A 12,058-nucleotide genomic window follows, 5' to 3' on the forward strand; every position below is an offset into this window, starting at 1 on the left:
TTTTCCTTGAACTTGCAAGTACAGGAGATGCATTCACACAGATTATTTCTCAAATCAGTTTAGTAATTCTGGGAGAAATTCACAGCGGTCAACCTCTACGGACACTGATTCAGTGCTACTTCTAAAGATGGAGGTTCCATTTATCATTCACAATATAATAGCCAAATTCTCCATTAATTGGCCAGTCACCACATCTTGTGGCAGTGAGTTTCAACAGTTAACCGATAAGTGCTTCCTTCTGACTGCTGTTTATCTCATAGACAAAAGAAGTAGAAAAACATCTTTTTGCCTGGTGGTTTCTAAACTTTCCCCCCACGGGCCACCTGAAAATTACTGCGGGTCATTTTCAGAATCAGAAACAGATTCCTCACTGGCCTTGCAGACAACTTCATTGTCCAGAAAGTGGGAGAAGCAACAAGAGGAACAGCCATTTTAGATGTGGTCCTAACCAATGTTGATGGCCTGGTTAGTGGGGTAGAAGTGGAAGGATCATTAGGCGCAAGTGATCATGCTCTTCTGAAGTTTACTATACAGCGGAAAGGAGCAGCCAAGCATACTAGGACTCAATTTCTTGACTTTAAGAAAGCCGACTTCATAAAACTTAGGGAAGTGCTGGGTGAGATCCCATGGACAGTAATACTAAAAGGAAAGGGAGTTCATGATGGCTGGGAATTTGTTAAGAGGGAGATAGTAAAAGCACAACTTCAGGCAATACAAATGAGACGGAAACATGGAAGGTGCCTAAAGAAGCCAGGGTGGCTATCTAAAGAACTTTTAACTGAGTTAAGATTAAAAAAGGATGTGTACATAAAATGGAAAAGGGGGGAAACCACCAAAGAGGAATTCAAACAAATAGCCAGCACGTGTAGACACAAAGTCAGAAAAGCTAAAGCACAGAATGAACTCAGGCTTGCTAGAGAGGTTAAAAGCAACAAAAAAGGCTTTTATGGGTATGTTCGTAGCAAAAGGAAGAACAAAGAAACAGTGGGGTCACTCAGAGGAGAAGATGGTGAAATTCAAACAGGGGACACAGAAAGGGCTGAATTCCTCAATGCCTTCTTTGCCTCAGTCTTCTCCGATAAAGAAAACAATGCCCGACCTGAAGAATTTGGAGCAAATGATTCAGCAGAGGAAACACAGCCCAGAATAACTAAGGAGATAGTACAAGAATACTTGGCTAGTTTAGATGTATTCAAGTCTCCAGGGCCAGATGAACTGCATCCAAGAGTATTAAAAGAACTGGCAGATGTGATCTCAGAACCACTGGCAGTCATCTTTGAGAATTCCTGGAGAACAGGCGAAGTCCCGGTAGACTGGAGGAGGGCAAATGTTGTCCCTATTTTCAAAAAGGGGAAAAGAGAGGACCCAAATAATTACTGCCCAGTCAGTCTGACATCAATACCAGGGAAGATTCTGGAGCAGATCATTAAGCAAACGGTCTGTGAGCACCTAGAAAGGAATGCTGTGATCACCAATAGTCAGCATGGATTTCTGAAAAATAAGTCATGTCAGACTAACCTGATCTCGTTTTTTGACAGAATTACAAGCCTGGTAGATGAAGGGAACGCAGTGGATGTAGCCTACCTTGATTTCAGCAAGGCATTTGACAAGGTGCCCCATGATATTCTTGTAAAGAAGCTGGTAAAATGCGGTCTTGACTATGCTACCACTCAGTGGATTTGTAACTGGCTGACTGACCGAACCCAAAGGGTGCTCATCAATGGTTCCTCTTCATCCTGGAGAAGAGTGACTAGTGGGGTGCCACAGGGTTCTGTCTTGGGCCCGGTCTTATTCAACATCTTTATCAACGACTTGGATGATGCACTCAAGGGCATCCTGATCAAATTTGCAGATGACACCAAACTGGGAGGGGTGGCTAACACCCCAGAGGACAGGATCACACTTCAAAACGACCTTAACAGATTAGAGAACTGGGCCAAAACAAACAAGATGAATTTTAACAGGGAGAAATGTAAAGTATTGCACTTGGGCAAAAAAAATGAGAGGCACAAATAAGAGATAGGTGACACCTGGCTTGAGAGCAGTACATGTGAAAAGGATCTAGGAGTCTTGGTTGACCACAAACTTGACATGAGCCAACAGTGTGACGCGGCAGCTAAAAAAGCCAATGCACTTCTGGGCTGCATCAATAGGAGTATAGCATCTAGATCAAGGGAAGTAATAGTGCCACTGTATTCTGCTCTGGTCAGACCTCACCTGGAGTACTGTGTCCAGTTCTGGGCACCACAGTTCAAGAAGGACACTGACAAACTGGAACGTGTCCAGAGGAGGGCAACCAAAATGGTCAAAGGCCTGGAAACGATGCCTTATGAGGAACGGCTAAGGGAGCTGGGCATGTTTAGCCTGGAGAAGAGGAGGTTAAGGGGTGATATGATAGCTATGATCAAATATATAAAAGGATGTCACATAGAGGAGGGAGAAAGGTTGTTTTCTGCTGCTCCAGAGAAGCGGACACGGAGCAATGGATCCAAACTACAAGAAAGAAGATTCCACCTAAACATTAGGAAGAACTTCCTGACAGTAAGAGCTGTTTGACAGTGGAATTTGCTGCCAAGGAGTGTGGTGGAGTCTCCTCCTTTGGAGGTCTTTAAGCAGAGGCTTGACAACCATATGTCAGGAGTGCTCTGATGGTGTTTCCTGCTTGGCAGGGGGTTGGACTTGATGGTCCTTGTGGTCTCGTCCAACTCTATGGTTCTATGATTCTATGATTCATGTTGGACCAGATACTGATTTTTCTGCCTTTTGTAGCAATTGTCACGTGCTGTGCTAGATGCTGTATGATTTTTAATTGGTTTTATTTGCTTCCTTTATTTCTTATATTGCATTTTATTGTACTGCAATTTGAATTTCACAGAATTGTAATACAGTAAAAAAGAAAAAAAGAAAAAAAGGAACAGAAAATACAATTAGAAATCAGTATAAGTATTTAATGCAGGCACAGTTTGGGTTCTTTGCTCTATCTATCTTCTTTGAAATCATGCAAAATCTATACCATCCACATTTGGGCCATTTTTATTTTTAAAAAGCTTAAGCTTCCACAAATGAATGAAGGCCTGTGCGTTCCGTGAAGAACCTCCAATATCTTGATCCTCTTTGGCTGCAGCCCTCTTCTAGTCTAAACTGTTTTGTTGGTTTTGAGCAGGGAGTGATGTCCCGGGGAAAGTGGTTGGTGCATTTGGCGAGGACGACATCTGAGTAATTGGAATTCCATTTGGAAGTGGGGGTTCCATTTGGCAGGCAACGGAGCAAGCAATATAATTTGTGATTGCCACTGTGTGCTGTCCCTGCCCCCCCCCAACCTAATTTTGTCCTCCCAGCCAGGTTGCAGCATTGCATCCTTTGCTGATCTGTGCCCCCACCCTCGCTGGCCTTCCTTTCCCGGGACGCTAATTTGGGAAGCACTGGAGAGGAGGGTATTCAAGTCATTAGGAGACCATTTAAACCCCAGGATGTGTCACAAGGTCCTTTAATTCCATTATGGGCCTTAACAAAGGGTAATGGGAGGACTTGGCTTTGTATTGTGCATTAAGGCTGTGCCAAGCTCACAGGTCAGCTTACAGCCATGCGCCTTTTAAAATGTTTAGTCATCATTGGAAAATCTGGTTTCGGGCTTCAGGCCTGCTGGTGAGTCACACGCTTGTTGGATGATTTACGTCTACGCTCTAGAGCAGCGCTGCTTTCTTAGAGCAGCCGGCAGTGTTGCTGTTGCATCTGTCTTAATCTTCCTGGGACAAAACAGCTCCCCCCCCCAATGTAATTACTTCCCATTTGGGCTCTGCAGCAATTCCAACATTATGGGGTGAAGAAACAGTTGCATGGGCAGTAAGACATGCATTGATTATTTAAAGTCTCCTGTGAGCCTAAGTTGCTGAGACTCGGATGAGGCTGGCACTACACCTGGCTGTGCGATTCCGTGGTCTGGCTTGGGCTCAAGTCAGGCTCCGGTTTGGGTCTGTCTGGATCCTTCAGCCATTCCTGGCGTGGAGGTGCAGCAGATTTGCCTTCCTTCAGAAGAGAGATGCCCAGAACAGTGACTCTCACAGAGTTACGGTTGGTGAGTTCCACTGCGGAGATGTGAATCATACGTTCCCACTCTAAACGAAGAACCCTTTCAAGTATCTTAATGAAGCTTGCCTACCATATTAATGCAAAGAAATAAACAAGGTCCCTTAGCTACTCAAAATTTGGCAAACACTCGAGAGAGACTGACTGGGACGTTTTGTCATCTGTAGCAGAAAAGTCAAATGGCGCCAATGAAATGGCTTCATAAATTATATAGTGAGAATTGTTCAACTAAATAGTGGGCAATTACCTGCTGTTGAATGGGATCCAAGTATTGCCACGGCCGGAGTCGAGCTGCCTTTTCCTGCCTGATGTTAAGACTTGCTCTGGAAACACTGCTTAATAGTTAAAGAGCAATAAGGCCCCCACGATTTGGCCGGCACCTGAGCCTCTCTCAGATCTGTGGCCAAACATGCAGGAGAAAATTGATTTTGTTTGCATTTTAATGAGAAAATGTCAGTGTCACACTTCTTGAACCAATATGCAAACCAAAGCACAACTATCCTTCAAGATTTGCTCTCTCCAACCAAACAATGTGCACAAAAATTAGGGGAAACATTCACTAAAGGCATATGTTAGTGAAAATACCATAAGAGAATTTTGCTCATAAAATTTTTGTTTATAAAAATGTGTTTTGTTAGTGAAAATACCATAAGAAAAAATTGCTCATAAAAATGTGCTAGTCAGAACACCAAACAAAAATGCTAGAATAAATTAGTGCTGAAATGCTGATGAATTTGGATAAGGATGTTAAAGAAAGAAAAAGAAAATTTCTGTGGAAATGTGAACCGAATTTAAGGTTGGGAAAATGAGAAGTACTGTACAGAGAAGTGAAATTGATGGCTTCATCTCTCCCTTGGTATTAACTTGACCTTCTACTGACTCTTGGCTCCTTCCTATCCTTGGGGAAGAATGTGTTAGACCTTCAAACAAATAATACAATAATTTTAATATTTCCTTTCCAGAGAGGGAAAAACAGTTCTTCCTTATGGTTCTCTGCCCTGACAACCAAATGGGCTCAGGTTAGCATTGTCATTTCCTCTCTTACCCTGCTCTGCGCCAGAAGGCCTAACAGTGGTTAAACAGGCAGAAATTCAGTGGTTAGAGATAATGGGGATGCAGTGGTGCTGCAGGAAGCTTTGCCTGTTGGATTGCTGCCTGTAGTAAAGACACAAGCACACTGCCTGGAAGGAGAGGGGCAAATGGATGAGGTCTCAAACTATTTCTGAAGTAGAAGTTGTCTTTCTCTTGGAACTCTTTTTCCTTTTATGCCATTCCAGGTAGAAAATAATACACTGTGTATATTTTTAAGTACCCTCATTTTAGAAAGAACTGACACAATATGGAATCATTTTCTCTGTGTGGGTGGCTTACTTATCTCAATGCTACATTTTCGTTCCATCTTCTCTCCTTCCAGCCTTCTTTCATATAAATAGACGATGTTGCGTGTTTGTTGCAGATAAAATCGAAATCCAAATATTTTCTGTCTTCTGACTATCTCTTGAGCTGACAACCCATTGTGGGTGTCTCCTTTATTTATTTCAAAAGCTTTTAAGTGAGTGCTGTAGGCTTTTCTTTGGTGTTCTTCCATTTTCAGGTAGATGCAACAAAGCTCAGGGCTTTTAGGCTGTGACTTCAAATGTTTCTCTAGGTCTTTATCTTGCCCGTCTTTGCAAGTTGTTTAGGGTGCTCAGCATGGCTCCCCAAGCTGCCTGTTTTCTCGTCACCTTTGAGGTGGGTTAAGCTGAGAGGTGTTGATTGGCTGAAGGTTGCCCAGTGAGTTTCATGGCTGAGTGAGGATTTTAACCTGGGCCTTCCTGGGAACTGACACCTGAAGCCAGTTTGATGTCATGGAGATGATGATTCCTTGGCAGGGCAAAATGTCACGTCACAGAGCCAGACAGGGATGATAAGAGTCAAAATGCCCTCTTCTGGAAAAGGTCCATGGAGCTGGATCCAGACTTTGCTTTCCATGGCTGGACCTAACCCTTCAGAAAAGTGTAGGAGTGGCACTGGGGACTGCGGGAAGGTGGAATTTGCAAAAGTCACTTCCACCCATCTGTCAGCAGTAGTGTCCCATGAGCTGAGAAATCATCCTATATTCTAATTCTAAGTTGCTAGCATGGCAGCCCTGTTAGCAGATTCATAGCAACCCCAAAGTTTGCAGAAGTACCAAAATATTTAGGGGAAACTAAGGGGAGGTGGGAACTCCCCCTCTAAAGTAGCCCACAGCAAATTGAGTATGCTCAGTGTCCAACCTCAGAATACTGGTTGCCTTTTTTTTTTTGCTGGGAGTGGGAGTGGAATGAAGTATCGGGAACCCTCAATAGGACTGCCCTGCACGGCAACATTTTGTTGCAGCTTCAACTTGCTATAGCTATATAATGTTCTCTGGCTGGACAGCTTGTCCCAGCTGTTAAATATTGTCTGTGCATGTATATAACATATACTTTAGCTACTGAAAGCTGAACACAATTAATGGCTTTACTAAAAATGGTCATTTGTTACGAGCGCAACGTTACTTGCATGTGTGCGTAACAACATTAATTATGGATCTAAAAGTACACAGAGATTGTACTTTTTACACTACCTGCCAACGAAGGCTACTGTTATGTGCAACTCCTGAAGTCATTCCAGTCCACAAAAGCTTATGCTATAATAAATTTTGTTAGGACTTCAGGTGCTGCAGGAGTCTATATGTCTTCTTTTTATAGCTGGGTGCTGTTATTCTCATGTTTTGCTTGCAGCCTTCCTTAGGCCATAGGTGCCAACTCTTATGCGGGGCTGAGCCCCTCCGATCTTAAGGGACGAGGACACACCGGGTCTCCCCCACTGGGCCTCCCTGTGGTGGCAGAGGGCCTCGTCAGGCCTACCCACTGCGGCAGCCTTGTGGCCTCCTCCCTATACATGTGACATCACACATGTGTGTCACACGCGTGATGTCATGCACATGTGACAAGCCAATACACTCCCCCAATGTCAAGTGGAACTTGGCACCTCGGCCTTAGGTACCTGGTTGGCCACTGTGAGAACAGGATGCAGGACTACATTAGGGTTGCTATATTTCAAAAAGTGAAAACCGTTGGCCAGTGTTGTTGAGCGCACTCTCTCTTTATTGCAAAATAATAAAAAAATAAATAGAGACCTCTGCCCTCAAGGATCTTACAGCCTAAAATCCAAAACAGGTGAGACCACACAGAGGAAGTTCAGGAAGGTGGAGGAGGCAGAGTGAAGGGGTGGAGAAAAGAAATATTTTCATTTATTTCAGTGGCATGTACCTACAGTCGGCCTCATCTGCACTCTAAAGCAGTGTCATACCACTTTAAATGGCCAAACATCTTCACCTCAATGTATGTGAGTCAGCTGGCTGATCCTGAGGACAAGGCCGTTAATTTTCCAGAACCAGTATACTTCTTTCATCTCAAATGTGAATTGTTGATAGGCACATGCCAAGCTTCACCCCAGCATAATTTATTTCAGGTGTGTAATGTAATCGTTCTCTATTTTCAGTTTCTTCTCCTTTCCATGAACAGGATTCCAGATCCTTAAGCTTGAACATGGGGGAAATCTGTCTGCCCAGCACAAACACTTTATTCATTTTAGGCAATGCAGTGGCTGGAGCGTGTTCCGCAGTTGTTTTTGATTTTTCAAAGTGTATTATTTTTAAATGTAGTTGTTTTGCTTTGTGGAGCCGTTGCATACTGTAGGCGTGGTTCTTAAAAATAGCAGCAGCGCCATGCTCTCTGCTGCAAGTCGTGTAGCCTGGCTTTAAGAGAGCTTTGTTCCCAGTTCCTTAATGCCACACGTTCCTGTGCCTGAATCGTTCTTTTACTGCTTTGCTTACAGAGCCACTGCTTTTGTCCGAAAGGTTTTAGGGGGCTATGTCAACCCAATCCAGCTATGTCCTTTGTGTGAGTGCATGTTTACTTTAAAAGGTAACTTAACTGCTGATCTTCCTTTCCTTCTCAAGCTAGATGTAGATTGATTTCTTTTTTTAAAAGAAGTCTCTGATCAGTTAACTTTTCTGCAGCATTGCATTTCGAAGCTTATCTCTGCAACACTTACGGACTCAAAGCTTGTTTGTGAAAGGAAAAATTGAGTTTCTGGTTCTCCAGAATTCTAGACCAAATTACAGTGGTACCTCAGGTTACATACACTTCAGGTTACATGCGCTTCAGGTTACATACTCCTTTAACCCAGAAATAGTGCTTCAGGTTAAGAACTTTGCTTCAGGATGAGAACAGAAATCGTGCTCTGGCAGTGCGGCAGCAGCAGGAGGCCCATTAGCTAAAGTGGTGCTCCAGGTTAAGAACAGTTTCAGGTTAAGAATGGACCTCCGGAACGAATTAAGTACTTAACCTGAGGTACCACTGTATACACGAATTGTGGATTTCACTTACCCTAGGGGTGGGGAACCTGGCACCCTCCAGATGTTGTTGAATGCCCAACCCCTGGTATGGCCAGTAGTTAGGGATTATGGTGGTCCAAAAACATCTGGATGTCCATAGGTTCTCTGCACCTGCTGTAAGGTGCCAGAAGACTCTTTGTTTTCTTGCAAAAGACTGACATGGCTACTCTTTTGAGGGGGCCCACTGACAAGAGCTCTCTAGACTTGCTGCAGGGAGGAGTAGACTCCCTGAGGCAGGTCTTTGCCCCTCCAAAATGTGGAACTGAAAAGGAGCCATGAGACTGAATCAACAGCCACAACCCTGGTGTTGTATTCCTTCTCCCAGCTACACGGGTGTCTGAGAAGAGAAGCCAATGTTTGGGTCTTGCTTGCAGGCCTCCCACAGACATTTGGTTGGCCACTGTGAGAACAGGATGCTGGACTAGATGGTCCACTGGCCAGATCTTATACCTGATATACATGATGGCAATCCTGTTCTGTCTCCATGCACGTAGCGGCATACTTGGGCTGTTCAAATTAAAAATCAATAGAAGTACAAAAGGCAGAGCTGATGCTAGGAGAGCTGGCGCTTATCACGCCATGATCAATTAGCGCCGTCCTCCAGCTGCTTCTGAAGTCCCGTCTAGTCAACGGAGGTGTTGAGCTACATTTATTGGTTGCTGTTCCATGGAAGCATCAAAATGTTGTTTCCGAAGCATTTATTTCTATTTTTTTTTTTATAATATTTTTTATTACGTTTCTTTCCAACTTTTATACATTGCAAGCAAATAAGGAATTTACAAGAAACCATTTTTTTTTTTTTTAACAAAAATCCCAATTTGGACTTCCCCACCCCTTCCGATTCTGCGTTCTTTATATTAACAATGTCAGCAATTTGTTACCTTATGTCATACCTTATTGTAAGTTTTACATGTTATGTATCTAAATTCAATATATTGTGTCACAGTTTTTATACCTTTAAAATAAACGTAACATGTTCAGTTCATATTATCTCCTTTTCTCTTTTATCACTTAGTTTACTATTTACTTAATCATAATTGCTAAAGCGTATCATTTCGAAATCATGCACAATCTTAAGATTCATACAGTTTATAATACTTTTGCAAGTAGTCTTTAAACTTTTTCCAGTCCGCCTCAGTTGTTTCTACATCCAAATCTCGGATTCTGCCGGTCAGTTCAGCTATCTCCATGTAGTCCATCAACTGCGTCTGCCATTCCTCCAGCGTGGGTAAATCTTGTGTCTTCCAGTTCTTTGCGATAAGTATTCTTGCTGCTGTACTAGCATACATAAACAAAGTTCTGTCCTTCTTTGACACTTTCTGGTCTACCATGCCCAACAGGAAGGCCTCTGGTTTCTTTGGAAAGGTATACCTAAATATCTTTTTCAACTCATTATAAATCATTTCCCAGAAAGCCTTAACCCTTGGGCATGTCCACCAGAGGTGAAAGAAAGTCCCCTCTGCTTCCTTACACTTCCAACATTTATTGTCAGACAGGTGGTGTATCTTAGCTAACTTGACTGGGGTCATGTACCACCGGTATATCATTTTCATAATGTTTTCCTTCAAGGCCGTACTTGCCGTGAATTTCATTCCGGTGTTCCATAACCTTTCCCAGTCTTCAAACATAATGTTGTGTCCAACATCCTGTGCCCATTTAATCATGGCAGATTTAACTGTCTCATCCTGTAAGTTCCACATAAGCAGCAAGTTATACATTCTAGATAACAGCTTTGTCTTTGGTTCTAACAATTCTGTCTCTAGTTTCGACTTTTCCACCTGGAAACCAACTTTTTTATCCATTTTGAAAACCTCTTGAATTTGAGCATAATGTAACCAATCTCGCACCTTATTTTTTAGTTTGTCCTGGCTCTGCAACTTCCAATTGTCTCCAATTTTTTCAGTCAGTTCCCAATATTTCGGCCAATAGGCCTCCATATTGGGTCTTTTTCGGGCCTTGGCCTCCACTGGTGATAGCCACCTCGGAGTTTTACTCTCTAGTAAGTCTTTATATTTCATCCAGACTGCAAAAATTGCTTTTCTGACAATGTGACTTTTAAACAATTTATGTACTTTAACCTTGTCGTACCATAGGTATGCGTGCCATCCAAAAGCATTATTAAAACCTTCCAGATCTAGGACATCAGTGTTTTCCAACAAGAACCAATCTTTCAGCCAGCAGAAGGCTGCAGCTTCATAATACAACCTCAGGTCCGGCAGGGCAAACCCCCCTCTTTCTTTTGAATCTGTTAATATTTTAAACTTTATTCGGGGCTTTTTGCCCTGCCAGATAAATCTAGATATATCCTTCTGCCATTTTCCAAAGCAGTCCACTCTGTCCACGATCTGTAAGGTTTGAAACAAAAATAACATTTTCGGCAACACATTCATTTTTATCGCTGCGATTCTTCCCAACAAGGAAAGTTTCAATCTTGACCAAATTTCTAAATCCTTTTTAACTTCCAACCAACATTTCTCATAATTATCCTTAAATAAATTCAAATTCTTGGAGGACAAATAAATCCCAAGGTATTTCACTTTTTTAACCACATTCAGTTCTGTTTCTCTCTGAAACCCCTCTGTTTCTGTGTTTGTTAAATTTTTGGTCAGAACCTTAGTTTTTTGTTTATTCAACCTAAATCCCGCCACCCGACCAAATTCCGATATAAGTTCGAGAACTCTTTTTGTACTGGATTCTGGCTCCTGCAGTGTCAAAACTAGGTCATCTGCAAAAGCTTTCAGTTTATATTGTTTCACTCCGACCTCTATCCCTTGTACCAACCGGTCCTCTCTGATCATATTCAATAGCACCTCCAGGACTGAAATAAATAACAGAGGGGATAGAGGGCACCCTTGTCGTGTCCCTTTTTCAATTTTAAATTCCTCCGTCACCACATTGTTCACTATTAGTTTAGCTTTTTGTTCTGAATAGATTGCATGTAATCCATTCTCAAACCCCCGTCCCACTCCCATCCCTTCCAAGTTCTTCTTCATAAACATCCAAGATATGTTGTCAAATGCTTTCTCCGCATCAATAAAAATTAACACCGCCCTTGTGTTCCTATTAGTCTGCAAAAGTTCTAAAATGTCAATGATGTTTCTAGTGTTCTCATATAAATGTCTACCAGGGAGAAAGCCTGCTTGGTCTTTATGAATTACTTCATTTAAAACTTTTTTAAGTCTATTTGCCAAAATGTCTGCAAATATTTTGTAATCCACATTTAGGAGTGAGATGGGACGGTAGTTTTTAAGCTGAGTCTTTTCAGATTCTGACTTAGGTATCAATGTGATGAAGGCTTCTTTCCACGTTTCTGGTGCCCTCTTCCCATCCATGATCTGGTTACATACCTCCAACAAAGGTTGTATCAAATAGTCCTTCAGAACCTTATAATATTTGGAGGTAAGTCCATCCGGGCCTGGAGATTTGCCTAGTTGCATATTCTGAATGGCACCTTCAATTTCCTGTGAGGTTATTGTAGAGTTCAAGATTGATCTTTTATCTTGAGTTATTTTTGATAGTCCATTTGTCTTTAAAAATTGATCTATCTCTGATTCTTTCTGGGGCCCC

This window comes from Podarcis raffonei, chromosome 16 (assembly GCF_027172205.1).
Source record: "Podarcis raffonei isolate rPodRaf1 chromosome 16, rPodRaf1.pri, whole genome shotgun sequence".
NCBI lineage: Eukaryota > Metazoa > Chordata > Lepidosauria > Squamata > Lacertidae > Podarcis > Podarcis raffonei.